Consider the following 12,111-nt stretch of genomic DNA (forward strand, 5'->3'; position numbering starts at 1 on the left):
GTTTTCAGTTCTGGCTTTGACTCGATTTGGTAGAATGACCCATAAACACTGAAGAAAAATGTAAATGTACACTTTTTCTCAAAATGTTTCACAGCTCATGAACAGAATTCCCACTTTAGTGTGTGGTGTGGCCACTACTGACCTGTAGCAGCGCCACAGATTTGTAAAGTACAAATCCACGTTTTTTTTTCCATCAAGCTGCTGCAAAACGAGCGCAAAACCAAAAGTTTTTTTTCTGTATAAACATTTATGTTAATGTTTCGGGTCTCTGGTGTGCGAAGCGAGTCGGGTCTTGTAGTGAGAGATTTCGGTTTATTTGCTGCAAGTGTGTCATCGTATGAAACCACCTCGCTACTAAAAACCTGTCAGCTTCAAATAACGAGCCTCTCATTACAGAAGAACCTTCACTCTGATGTACAAAACCGAAGCGCTGCACACAGTAAATGTGATGTTTAGAGGAAAGAAGCCAAACTTTTTACTAGTAGAGTAAGTAATCCAGCTACACTGTAAAAAACGAGACGTCTGCTCAACTTAAAATGTTATAGATTACACAGCTTTTCTTGAGATGAATCAACATGAGGACACCAGAGTTCACACAACTCAAACGTCTTAGCTGAGGCAAACATTCTCCCAGCCGCTGTTTCTAGGTCTGCATCTCAGTTAGATAAACTGAATTTGCAGGTTTTTACCACTAGCTGGCGCTCTTTCTATCACACAGTCCTATCTGGCATATAGGTCCTATCTGGCTTCCAGGTGTGGACAGCTGTGGCATAATGGGATTAAAAGTCACAACCTCCTGATGTTGGGATGAATTATTAGACAGTTGCACCACATGAGACCATGGCGTGCTTTCAAGATTAAAAGACAAATAGTTTCTCCAGTGATTTAAACATTTGTCAACCCAAAATATGAGTGGACCAAGCTGTGACCCCAACAGGAGGTTGTGAGTTCAAGCCCCAGTGATGCCATAGCCACCCATAAGCGTGTGCCCAAGAGGAAAACTGTGTGATGAAAGAGCCCTGGCTAGCAGGGAAGTTGCGTATTAAAAACAAGTTAATTTTATTTACCTCACTGAGATGCAGAGCTAAAAAATTGAGAGAACTTTTGACTCAACGAAGAAATTTGTGTGAGTAAACTCAAGAAAAGCCATGTAATCAGTTGCTATGTCATTTTGAGTTGAGCTGACCTCTCATTTTTAACAGTGTAAACTTTAGTAGTTTTAAAAGGTATGTGATCTGTTGCTTAGTAAAACTTACTAAAACTGACTGACACGCAAATCTCGAGTTTGGCAGATCTAAATTAATCAGTTGATTTTTTTCCTCAGGCTAAATTTCAGAAGCCGAGCTGCAAGTCAGCCAACATGCGACAGATGAGCTATCGTGTCTAACTTTCCTCTCTGAGGTGGATCAACAAGGCAGGTGTGCACAGTTTCCACAGTGTTGGACTAGACTGGGTCAGTAAACTCCAAAAGATAGATGTGATGTGGTGGAAATGAGGGAAAAATGCTACACTGCCCACATAACAGATGCCACAGGCCCTTAGCCCGCAGGGGGGCATTCAAACAGCAGAGCAGCCATTCGTCTCTTAGACCTCTAGGTCACTCCGGCCCCCCTGCTGAGTCCTCTAGGAATAGCACGAGATGCACCAGCCCACAGGTAACATTACTCAGGGACACCAAAACAGGTTTCAAAACAGCTGCTGAGTGATATTTATCAGACTTCACTACACGAGGCCCTATTCAAGCTGAAGTAGCCCTACCTAATTTACAGGAATACTCAAGAATTTATCAAGCCATTGTCTACATGCCACAACTAAAGAGTAAGACAACAACTTAAACATGTTTTCATCTCCTTAGTAAATAACAGTAACTCAAAAGACATTTATAAGAGGCTAATGGTGCAGATGCTTAATTGGTGCCAACACTTTTTATAGAAAATCACAAGCACAACAATGATACAAGCCATGGGTACAGATGCAGCGTTGCCAGGGCGATAAGAAGAAGGTCAGTTCTGACATATCAGAGTCCACCGATGAATATGCATGAAGACTACACTACGACAGCCACTTAAACCATCATGTGGCCTACAACAGAACCTCATTTTGATGAGTGGGTTTATGTAAAAGAATTGCCTTGATTCATTTGATTAATTATGTAGTGTCAATTATACAAATAAATGCAGCAAATATGTTAATGAAATGCAGCCTGAAGCATAATCACTATCATTTTCATGTTGCCAGCCTTCACAACGCTGGTATGGCAGAAGACTACAAAATATAAATAGGCCCCTATTCAATCACTGCATGGTTTGCTGAGCGCTGTGAGCATCCTCATCCATCACAGACTGTCATTTGGATGTTGTGGATTAGTCAAAGCATTAATTATACAAACATAAATATTTTGGTCAGTCACTCTTTGACCACCTCACATCAAGGATCAATGTTTTTTTTAGTATAGTGCAGGCAGTGGGGACCTTAAGCTCTGCAGGTATTGTAGTAATTAGTACAATATTAGTATTAAGTGTAATACTAACAAAAGTAACACTATTGTTATCCGATTCTTATTCTTTTTTTTATTATTTTTGTCTGCTAACTTGTCCCGTGGTTTTCGAGACATCGTTCAACTTCGGAATGTTCGGTCTGATTGGGAAGAATGATGACTCAGCGTACAGAGAGAAGGTGCAGCAGCTAATAGACTGGTGCAGAACCAACAACTTGTCTCTGAATGTGGACAAAACTAAGGAGATGGTTGTTGAGTGCGAGGTGACCACCCCCCACTGAACATCACTGGCTCTGCTCAACACCAACTCCATAGCCAAGAGAGCCCAGCAGCGCCTCTACTTCCTGCGGAGGCTGAAGAAGACTCATCTCCCCCTCCAACCCTCACTATGTTCTACAGGGGGACTGTGGAGAGCTTCCTGAGCAGCTGCATCATCGCCTGGTTTGGGAAATGCACTGACTTGTAAGGGTTCAGCTGGCCTTGCCTGCTGCCAGCAGAGGGCAACGGCAGCAAGGTGTCCAGCCTGCACCGCCTGCTGCCAGCAGAGGGCGATGGCGGCAAGGGGCCATAACTTCAGGGAACTCCAATTCCCAGAAGCCCACGGGCTGATTAGGTCCAACTTGACACACCTGTGGACTCCACTACTTAAGGCAGCGGCAAACAGTAGTGTTCGTCACACCTTTGTAGAGGGGTGACCGGTACACGGTACTTAGTGTTAGAAAAGAAAAGAAAAGAAAAGAAAAGAAAAGAAAAGAAAAGAGGGCTGAGAAAAGAAACTGCCCCAAAACCAAAAGAAAGAGAAAAGGACTGCAAGAGGATTAACTGTATAACTGTGTAACTGTCCCAAAACTACTTAAAACCACAAAAAAGCCTTGAGCTACAAACTGCTCCAAGCCATATAAAAGGTGTTTGCTCAACTAAGAGCAAACAAGTGACACAAAGTCTGACTTCCCCTTGAAATTACAGAGGAAGTCATTTTTGTTTTCTCATTATCTTTAATTTTACATTTCTAGTTCAGCCTTTGTTTGAGCACGCTGGTTTCAGCATCTCTTTTGACGGTCCCGCCTCTTCACTTTCCCTTCTTTGGTGTGCTTAGCCATTGTCACCCGTGTGTCCCGTTGGTGCAGCGGTAACTCCACAGACCGCCGATCGGTACAGCAGCGGTTCGAGCCTGGTTCCAGGTCACCTCAATCACAACCTTCCTAACACGCACTCCACTTCCCCTATAAATTTTAGTCCTCTTCTCACTGGGTTTTCACTTCCTCCCTGTAATATGGCTCTGAAAGTAAGACCCTACAGCGTATAGTGAGGACAGCTGAGAAGATCAGGGGTCTCTCTCCCCTCCGTCATGGACATCTTCAGCACAAGCTGCTTCTGCAAAGCCACCAGCATTTTGGACGACCCCATCCACCCCTCACACAGACTTTATTCACTGCTGCCGTCTGGCAGAAGGTACTGGAGCATCTGCAGCACCACTGCCAGACTCTGCAACAGCTTTATTCCTCAAGTGATCAGGTTTTTATACTCACAAGGACTGAGCTAACCCCCACCCCCTCACACACATACTCTACACACACTCCTCTTTTGATGCTCTACTTGCACTATCTGGAACATTGCTGCTAACACTGTTTTTTTGGTGATACTTTTTTAATCCCACAAACGGGGAAATTCCACCTCTGCATTTAACCCATCCGTGAAGTGAAACACCACATATACACTAATGAATAGACACACACACACCTGGGGTCAGTGATCACACTTGCCCAGAGCGGTGGGCAGCCCTATCCACGGCGCCCAGGGAGCAATTGGGAGTTAGGTGTCTTGCTCTAGGACACCTCAGTCATGGACTGTCAGTCCTTCCGGTCACAGGGAATAGGGCCAGTTCCCTAACCTCCAGCCCATGACTGCCCCAAACACTTTACACTGTTTACTCAGTTTACAACCTCAGTAACTGCTGTGTTTAGGTCTGTCATCTGACTGCGTGGCTCACAGATGACCGCATGTTAAATATCTCCAACTTATTCCGCTACCTCATGTCCAGAAATGTGTGCTGTGTCGGTGCTGCACTGTCCTGTTTACTGTGTCTGATCTCTGTTTAACTTATCAGACTTAATATTTTTGTTTCTAGTTTAATTTGTTGTTTGCACACAATGTCTGCATGTTCGCACTTACAGCTTTTTGATCCTATGTATGGTTTCCGTACAATCTTCGTTAAATTCTGAATCCCCCCCCCATACTTTACTTTTTGCTCGCCCTAAACACTCATATATGCAATCTCAGGGCAGGCCCCTGAGCACAAATTCAATGTTCTCACCCACACTTATTTGTTTCTCTTTTTTCTCATCCCTCACTTCCGCCATAGACTCCCATTCCTTTTTGCCCACCCCCGACACAAGCCCAATTATTTCACTGCCCAACAGCCACTACTTTACTCAGTCAGGGCAGGTCCTCAAACTCTAATGTACAGCTGTACCGACCTGCACTCCTCTCTGTGTGGTTTTACTATCCCTCATTCCTCCATATGTCCATTCACCTTAGCAACCACCTGGAATACCATAGCAACCCCCTAGCAATCACCTGGAATACCACACCAAATGCCCAGCAACACCATATCATCCACCTGTGATACCAACACCTTAGAAACCACCAGGGGTACCATAGTGACCTCCTAGCAACACCCTAGCAACCACTTGGGATGCTATAGCAATAATATAACCTATTATCTACCTATAACCAATATACAATCTTTTATCCACCTGGAATTCTAAAGCAACTAAATCAACACCCTAGCAGCTGTTCTCATTACATAAATGATAAGTGTTGTATATCTTTAATATCTGTTATATGCTCTTAAATAAAACATGGATAACAAACTCAAATGTCTGTACTTAATCTAGAAAGATCAAAAAATGTTCATGTGCTCCAGTTTTATCTTAGCAATTAGTTAGAAATGCCATAGGGGTGCTAGCAAAAAGTAGCACTATTATAGGTGTTTTAACATGTTTGGCCTGAACTAGGTTCATCACTGACTGCAATGTAAATAATAGTTAAAATAAGTAGCAAAAGAATTGCAAAAAATCTAATTTTGCACTTATCATGAAGCTCTAATTTCGAGCTCAGCAAATCTGATTATACAGTAATCTTATTGACCTGCAAGCAGTGAGTTTGATCAAGCCGGCACGTTTTTCTGCCGTAGAACATTCAGCAGTGCTGTAGAGGTGCAGATGTGGTCCCTGCTGTGGTGTAAAGTGTTTGAGCGTGTGCGTGGAGAGGGACAGAGGGGAATCCCTGTGGGTTCGAGAGCGGCGAGCAGAGGAGGCTCGATCGATGCGCCAGCCCCGTCCCAAGCAAAAGGTAATTAAACTGAAAGAGCTCTGAAGGGGAAAAAAGCCTCACGAGCTGACGGAGGAGAGCAGAAATGCTGCTTTGCTTCGAGTCTGTGGGAGGGATACCCTTCTCAGACGGATTTGTGAACCGTTGCTGGGACTGCACCAGGACAGCAGGACAACAAAGAGCCGCACCCGATGGCCCTCTGGGAAATCGACTCCAAAACGTCTTTGAAGACGGAGCTGCTTATACGTTTTGCAGAATGAATTTGCAGAACCACCTCTACAACCTCCATCTCAAAACTCTCTCCTTCCTGTCTTTCTCCATCCCTCCATTACTCCTTCCATCCATCTCTCTCTCTCTCGTCCTCTTACATAGCACTGGCTTCTCATGCCTACTAAAAAAGGAAAGTGAAAATGTGACTAATTAAACAGTGACAGAAACTCTGAATTTCTGTCAGAGATTATTCAGAGTGTTCATTCCACCCTCACAGAGCAGGTACTATTTGGGTGGTGGATCATTCTCAGCACTCCAGTAACACTGACGTGGTGGTGGTGTGTTAGTGTGTGGCGCTGGTATAAGTGGATCAGACACAGCAGTGCTGCTGGAGTTTTTGAACCCCTCAGTGTCACTGCTAGACTGAGAATAGTCCACCAACCAAAAACAGCGTCCTGTGGGCAGCGTCCTGTGACCACTGATGAAGGACTAGAGGATGACCAACACAACCTGTGCAGCAGCAGATGAGCTATCGTCTCTGACTTTACAAGGTAGGAGTGTCTAATAGAGTGGACAGTGAGTGGACACAGTGTTTTAAAAACTCCAGCAGTACTGATCTACTCATACCAGCGCAACACACACTTAAACACCACCACCACCACCACCACATCAGTGTCACTGCAGTGCTGAGAATGATCCACCACCCAAACAGTACCTGCTCTGTGAGTTTCCGTGGGGGTCTTGACCACTGAAGAACAGGGTAAAAGGGGGTAACAAAGTATCAGAGAAACAGATGGACTACAGTCTGTAACTGTAGAACTACAAAGTGCAGCTATACAGTAAATGGAGCTGATAGAATGGACAGTGAGCGTAGAAACAAGGAGGTGGTTATGATGTTACGTCTGATCGGTGTATATAAATATACTGATTTGCATTAAAAGTATACTATGTTTTTTTTCCTTCTCCTATAAAGTTTTGGAGATACAAGGTTTTATTCTGACAGCAGCGATATGTATACATAGACATCAACAGCACATTCTCCATCAATCTGAAGAACCCTTTCACAATGCAAATAACCCTTTTAATCACGCAAGTGTTCTTTTGAATGTTCATGGTTCTACATGGAGGCATCTTCTTTACTAAAGAACCCTTGAAGAACCATCATTTTTGAAATTTATAGAATGGAGCACTTCACACTAAACCACTCTGACTGACTGTGTTTCCTTGTCTTGACTGTTACCTTCATCGTTTAAATAGGCCGAAACTATGAAAAATTTTTGGGTGTTCCTGCTCTAAAGCTGTGGACTAAACCAAACACATTTCACTCCAGTCAAATCTCCACAGTGAGACCGCAGCAGAGCCAGATGTCTCTGGAGAATTCCACACTGTTGATATCAAGGCTATACTTTTGTTGGTGGGAGCTACACTAATCTGTTCTCCACACACATTCGCAGCAAATCAGACAGAAGGACACATACACACACCATAGCTCACCAAATGGGCCTCCTACTGTGCCTCGCCTCCTCCGGCTGTGATTGACAGGACGTCGCAATTAGCAAAGACAGTACTGGAGTGAGTGTGCCAGACTGGATAGGAGGACACAGGCAATTTATTTCTTCTTCCAGGTGCTGGATGAGAAGAAAAAAGGCTTAAAAAAGGGGGGGGGCTATCCACACTGCTATTACACGAGAGATATATTCCACCTTGTGGATGTTCTAAAGGATCACTGAATCAGATACTGAAGGCTTTCACAAGCAGGAGCACAGAAAGGTCTAAGCCAGACGCACATGCATGCAGGCTTTGTGGTGCCACTGAGGCTTCCTAATCATGCCTGTGGAATCCATCCATCCATTTTCTAAGCCGCTTCTCCGTCAGGGTCAATGACTGCTGGAGCCTATCCCAGCAGTCATTGGGTGGAAGGCAGGATAGACCCTGGACAGGTCGCCAGTCCATCACAGGGCAGACAGACAGTCACTCACACACTCACAACCATTTAGCTTGTCCAATTGGCCTGACTGCATGTCTTTGGACTGGGGGAGGAAACCGGAGAACCCAGAGGAAACCCACGCAGACACGGGGAGAACATGCAAACTCCACAATGAGAGGACCCCGGTCACCCAGCCGGGGAATCGAACCCAGGCCCTCCTCGCTGTGAGGCGACAGCGCTACCCACCGTGCCACCGTGCAGCGTTGAGTTTATATTTTGATTATGGGCCATAAAACTGGATTTGCTATGAGAGGGTAACATGCCTACTTAAGGAGAGTCCTCAAGGCTGAAGCATTAGCATCAGTTAGAAAACAGTCACAAAGTTAGTCCCAAAGTTTACATGCTAAAAATACTCACATTTGCAACGAGGGCTTAAAGAAACTGCTGTTTTGTCACGGTTTTTCAGACTCGTCACGTACTTAAAATTTAATAAAACAAAATCAACCAACTCACACCAACAAGAGCGGCGCTGCCCTACATTCCCAGGGCCCCACTTTTCCTCCTTGAAGTTTTCTAAGAAACTGCAAACCCAGGTTGCCTCAATCAAGTTCCCTCAAGTTTTTTCTTCTTTCTTATTGTTGAGATTTGACCCAACCTCCATTCCTCCTATTACTTAATATTTCAAAACTATGATGCTTTATTTGACACTTTCGAATGTGACTTAATGTTACTACTCCATCTATTATAGACCAACAGGCCACTTCATTAAAAGCACCTCCTTGTTTCTACACTCGTTGTCCATCTTATCAGCTCCACTTACTGTAGAGCTGCACTTTGTAGTTCTACAGTTATAGACTGTAGTCCATCTGTTGTTTCTCTGATACTTTTACCCCCTTTTTACCCTGTTTAAGTGGTCAGGACCCCCATGGACCCTCACAGAGCAGGTACTGTTTGGGTGGTGGAACATTCTCAGCACTGCAGTAACACTGACGTGGTAGTGTGTTAGTGTGTGTTGCTCTCTTGAACAGTTTAATAACTGATATTCCTCTCAGCCACTGGAGGAACTTGGTTAATTCACTGACATATTTTATGTCAGCCACTGCAAATTTAACTCAGTTATTGGTTTCCCTAAGTCACCACAGATTTAGTGGCGCTTTTACGTAAATCATTACTGGTGCATTTCACTCAGCCTCTGCCATAGTCCACTGTATGTAGCCTTTTAGCAAACACGGCTTGCCCAGCTACTGCTGGACTGTTCAATAAACCCCAGAAAAAACATTTTAAGTCGCAGGCTTTAAGGCTTGAGGTTTACACTGAGGGGGTAGTGAGTCTAAAGTTTTCAGAAGCAGACGAAAGCTACTTAAGCTCAGCCACAGCATAACTTACCCCACCTTGTGCCTTTTAGCCGGAAAACAGCTGGTTTGCCAAGAGTTAGCCAGCTGTTACCAAGTATGCTAAACTCACAAAATGAGGTTGAAGTTTCACTGGAGCTGCACCTTCATATTTCATTTTCTATCTGCTTCCCTTGGCTTTGCTCTGATCTTTGATCTGGCAGCCACACAGACCCACATGCTAGTTAGCTCTACAAGCACATTTAGCGAGGCTAAGGGCTTCAGATCAGCCAAAACAAAGGAACGCGTGTAAAAAAGATTTATGCATTTATTCAGAGCCAGCCTAGACTGACTAACCCTGCAGCAAGACACTGCATCATGACATTACACTCCCAAGCCCTATTATAGTAGCTTTAAGACACAGCTGACAGCGCTAATGGCTGCGGTCATCTTAAAAATGCCATGTTAAACATTAAAATATGCCTTAAAACTCTGATCTTGGTTAGTTACAGCCTCAATCAATAGCTGATAGTGCTAAGTGGTATCATTAGCAAAGCGGGTTGTAATAATACAATATATTGAACTGTATCATTGCGTTGTGATTAGCATGTTAGCTTGCTGCTAGTGTGTAAGCTTGAGGCTAATAAATTAGCTTGCAGCTACTGTATTTGAGACATTATAAAGCAAAGATTTTATTTCAAATGTTGCACTTTTTTATAATACTGAATGCTATAATACGCTGAAAATGAAAACATTAACATGTTAAAGTGCATTTTTAATTACTTTCTACTTTTTCTGTATCGGATTGAGACACAACTGTATCACCCAATGAATTCTGCCAGTTTTTACACGTCTCACTACCGGCTAATTCATAAGTTTAATAGGTTTTTATTAAATAGAATAGACTAACTAAGGTTTATATTCGATTAAACATGCTATTAGTTCCTGATGAAAAGCACTTTGAGTGCAAAGTTAAGGCTGCACCCAACCTAATGTGAAAACACATTACATGGACCACTGCACTAAAGTCTTGAGGGTTGCGGACCTCCAGGCCAACTAGAGTGTAATCTTTTCAATTTACTTTGGGACTGAATCGCCTTACATGGGAACTCCTTCTCACTCCATCCACCAAATGAGAGCCAGTCACCCCAAATTTTTTCATCCATGGCAACCATCGAGGTGCCTGAGCCTCCTCTTCCACCATATTGTTTGGCGTGATGAAGAGAAGAGCCTGGGGGCAGACAGGCAGCAGAGAATGCAAACACGAGAGACTGGAGAGGCTGTTAGAGGCCCAGGCCAGGAGGAGCTCTCATCCCAGAGGAGTTCATTGTTGTCTTGTCCTGCTCTCTCTCTCTCCCCCAGGCCCAGAAAACACAGCGCTTTGGAGGCTTCTGACCTTGACATCAGCGATGGCACTCCAGGCCCCCGTGCTAATGAGCTAAGATCATTAGGCCAATTAGCTGAGCCGGATTAAGACCCAGCCATAGCCGTGCGCAATAGCGGTCTGAGCCAGTTGCTAATTGGAGGCCTGGGAAAAATGTGACAAAGAGCCTTTGAGCACAGGGGGACAAGAGCAGTCAATCAAACACAAGTCGCATTCCAGCCAGACTTTCTGCTGAGAGGTGGTGGACACATCAGCACCATGGCAACAGCACAGGCCAATGGAGGTGAATGTGGATAGAAAGTGGGAAAGACCACAAGGACCAAAACAAAACCGAGGAAGTGAACTGAAGCGACGTCAATCAGTAATAATCCATTCCATAATATTCTAATAAAGTATGTGCTTTTTTTTTGGCCAAAATACAATTCTTATGCTATTTTGAAGCCCAAACATCCAAACAGCACCAGCAAATGGACATGGACAATAAACTTTAAAAAAAAAAAAAGCCCAAAGGACAAACTCACCTGAGGATGGGGGGGGTCCTTTACTTCAGGTACGTAAGGACAACTACAGATATATTGCATGTGTGCAGGACAACAGAGCCAAAAGGGAAGGTTGTTAACCAAACAGCGGTGTATAAATAGCAGCTATTGAATGTTACAATCAGTTATAACTGATGCTAATAATATTTTTCTGGCCAAAAACAAAATTCTTATGCTATTTCTGGGCCAAGAAATCCAATTCAACCCCCAACAGTCATGGTCTCTTACTGAGTGACTGACTGGTCAAAGCTAATCCTAAGACAGTGTTGAGGGCTGAGCTCAGGCTGGCTGACTTCAGTCATTCTTTAGCAAATGATTCACTCTTCTAGGATAAAGTCACCAAGCACAATTATATGACCACCAGAAGTGGACCTGCATCTGGATGTGTCAATCACTGTTGTTAGAATGATCACTTAACTGCATTTAAATAATTTCCCAAAGTAATCAAATGTAATCAGGTTCGAGATAAGGTTATGCTATAACCAAAAGTGAAAAATATCACTTTGGTGACCATGAAGCAACACCCTGACACGCATATAAATATGCATGGCATCAAACCTAATCCTAAGAAGTTGAGTTCACACAAAGCCCAGCCTTCACTGCATCTCTTCACTAAGGACAATTAGCCTTTCTTTGACAGGGTCCCTAAGGTCATCACTGACCCCTCGAAATTACACAGCACTGGCCGCTGCCCCTCTTCAAGTACAAGCAAGTTGATTGAACAGTTTTAAGTCAACACGCATCTCCATCAAACCCCTTTTAAGAATAAAGTGATTCTTTTCAGACCTCCGTCTTCAGAGTGGCTTCTCCTGTAGACAGTCACACAAACTATCCATCTGATAGATAATCTCACAGCACCCACACCAATCTGCACTCATCCAGTGAGATGA

At 43.8% G+C, this 12,111-nt stretch overlaps 1 protein-coding gene across 1 annotated transcript in view; it reads right to left on the bottom strand.

Moving 5' to 3' along the window:
- The window catches only part of LOC108434960 (testis-expressed protein 264), a 99,885-nt gene that overhangs the window by 75,401 nt on the left and 12,373 nt on the right, over positions 1 to 12,111 (bottom strand). The gene's annotated exons all lie outside the window — the stretch shown is intronic.

This window comes from Pygocentrus nattereri, chromosome 21, assembly GCF_015220715.1.
Source record: "Pygocentrus nattereri isolate fPygNat1 chromosome 21, fPygNat1.pri, whole genome shotgun sequence".
In the NCBI taxonomy this organism is placed as follows: domain Eukaryota; kingdom Metazoa; phylum Chordata; class Actinopteri; order Characiformes; family Serrasalmidae; genus Pygocentrus; species Pygocentrus nattereri.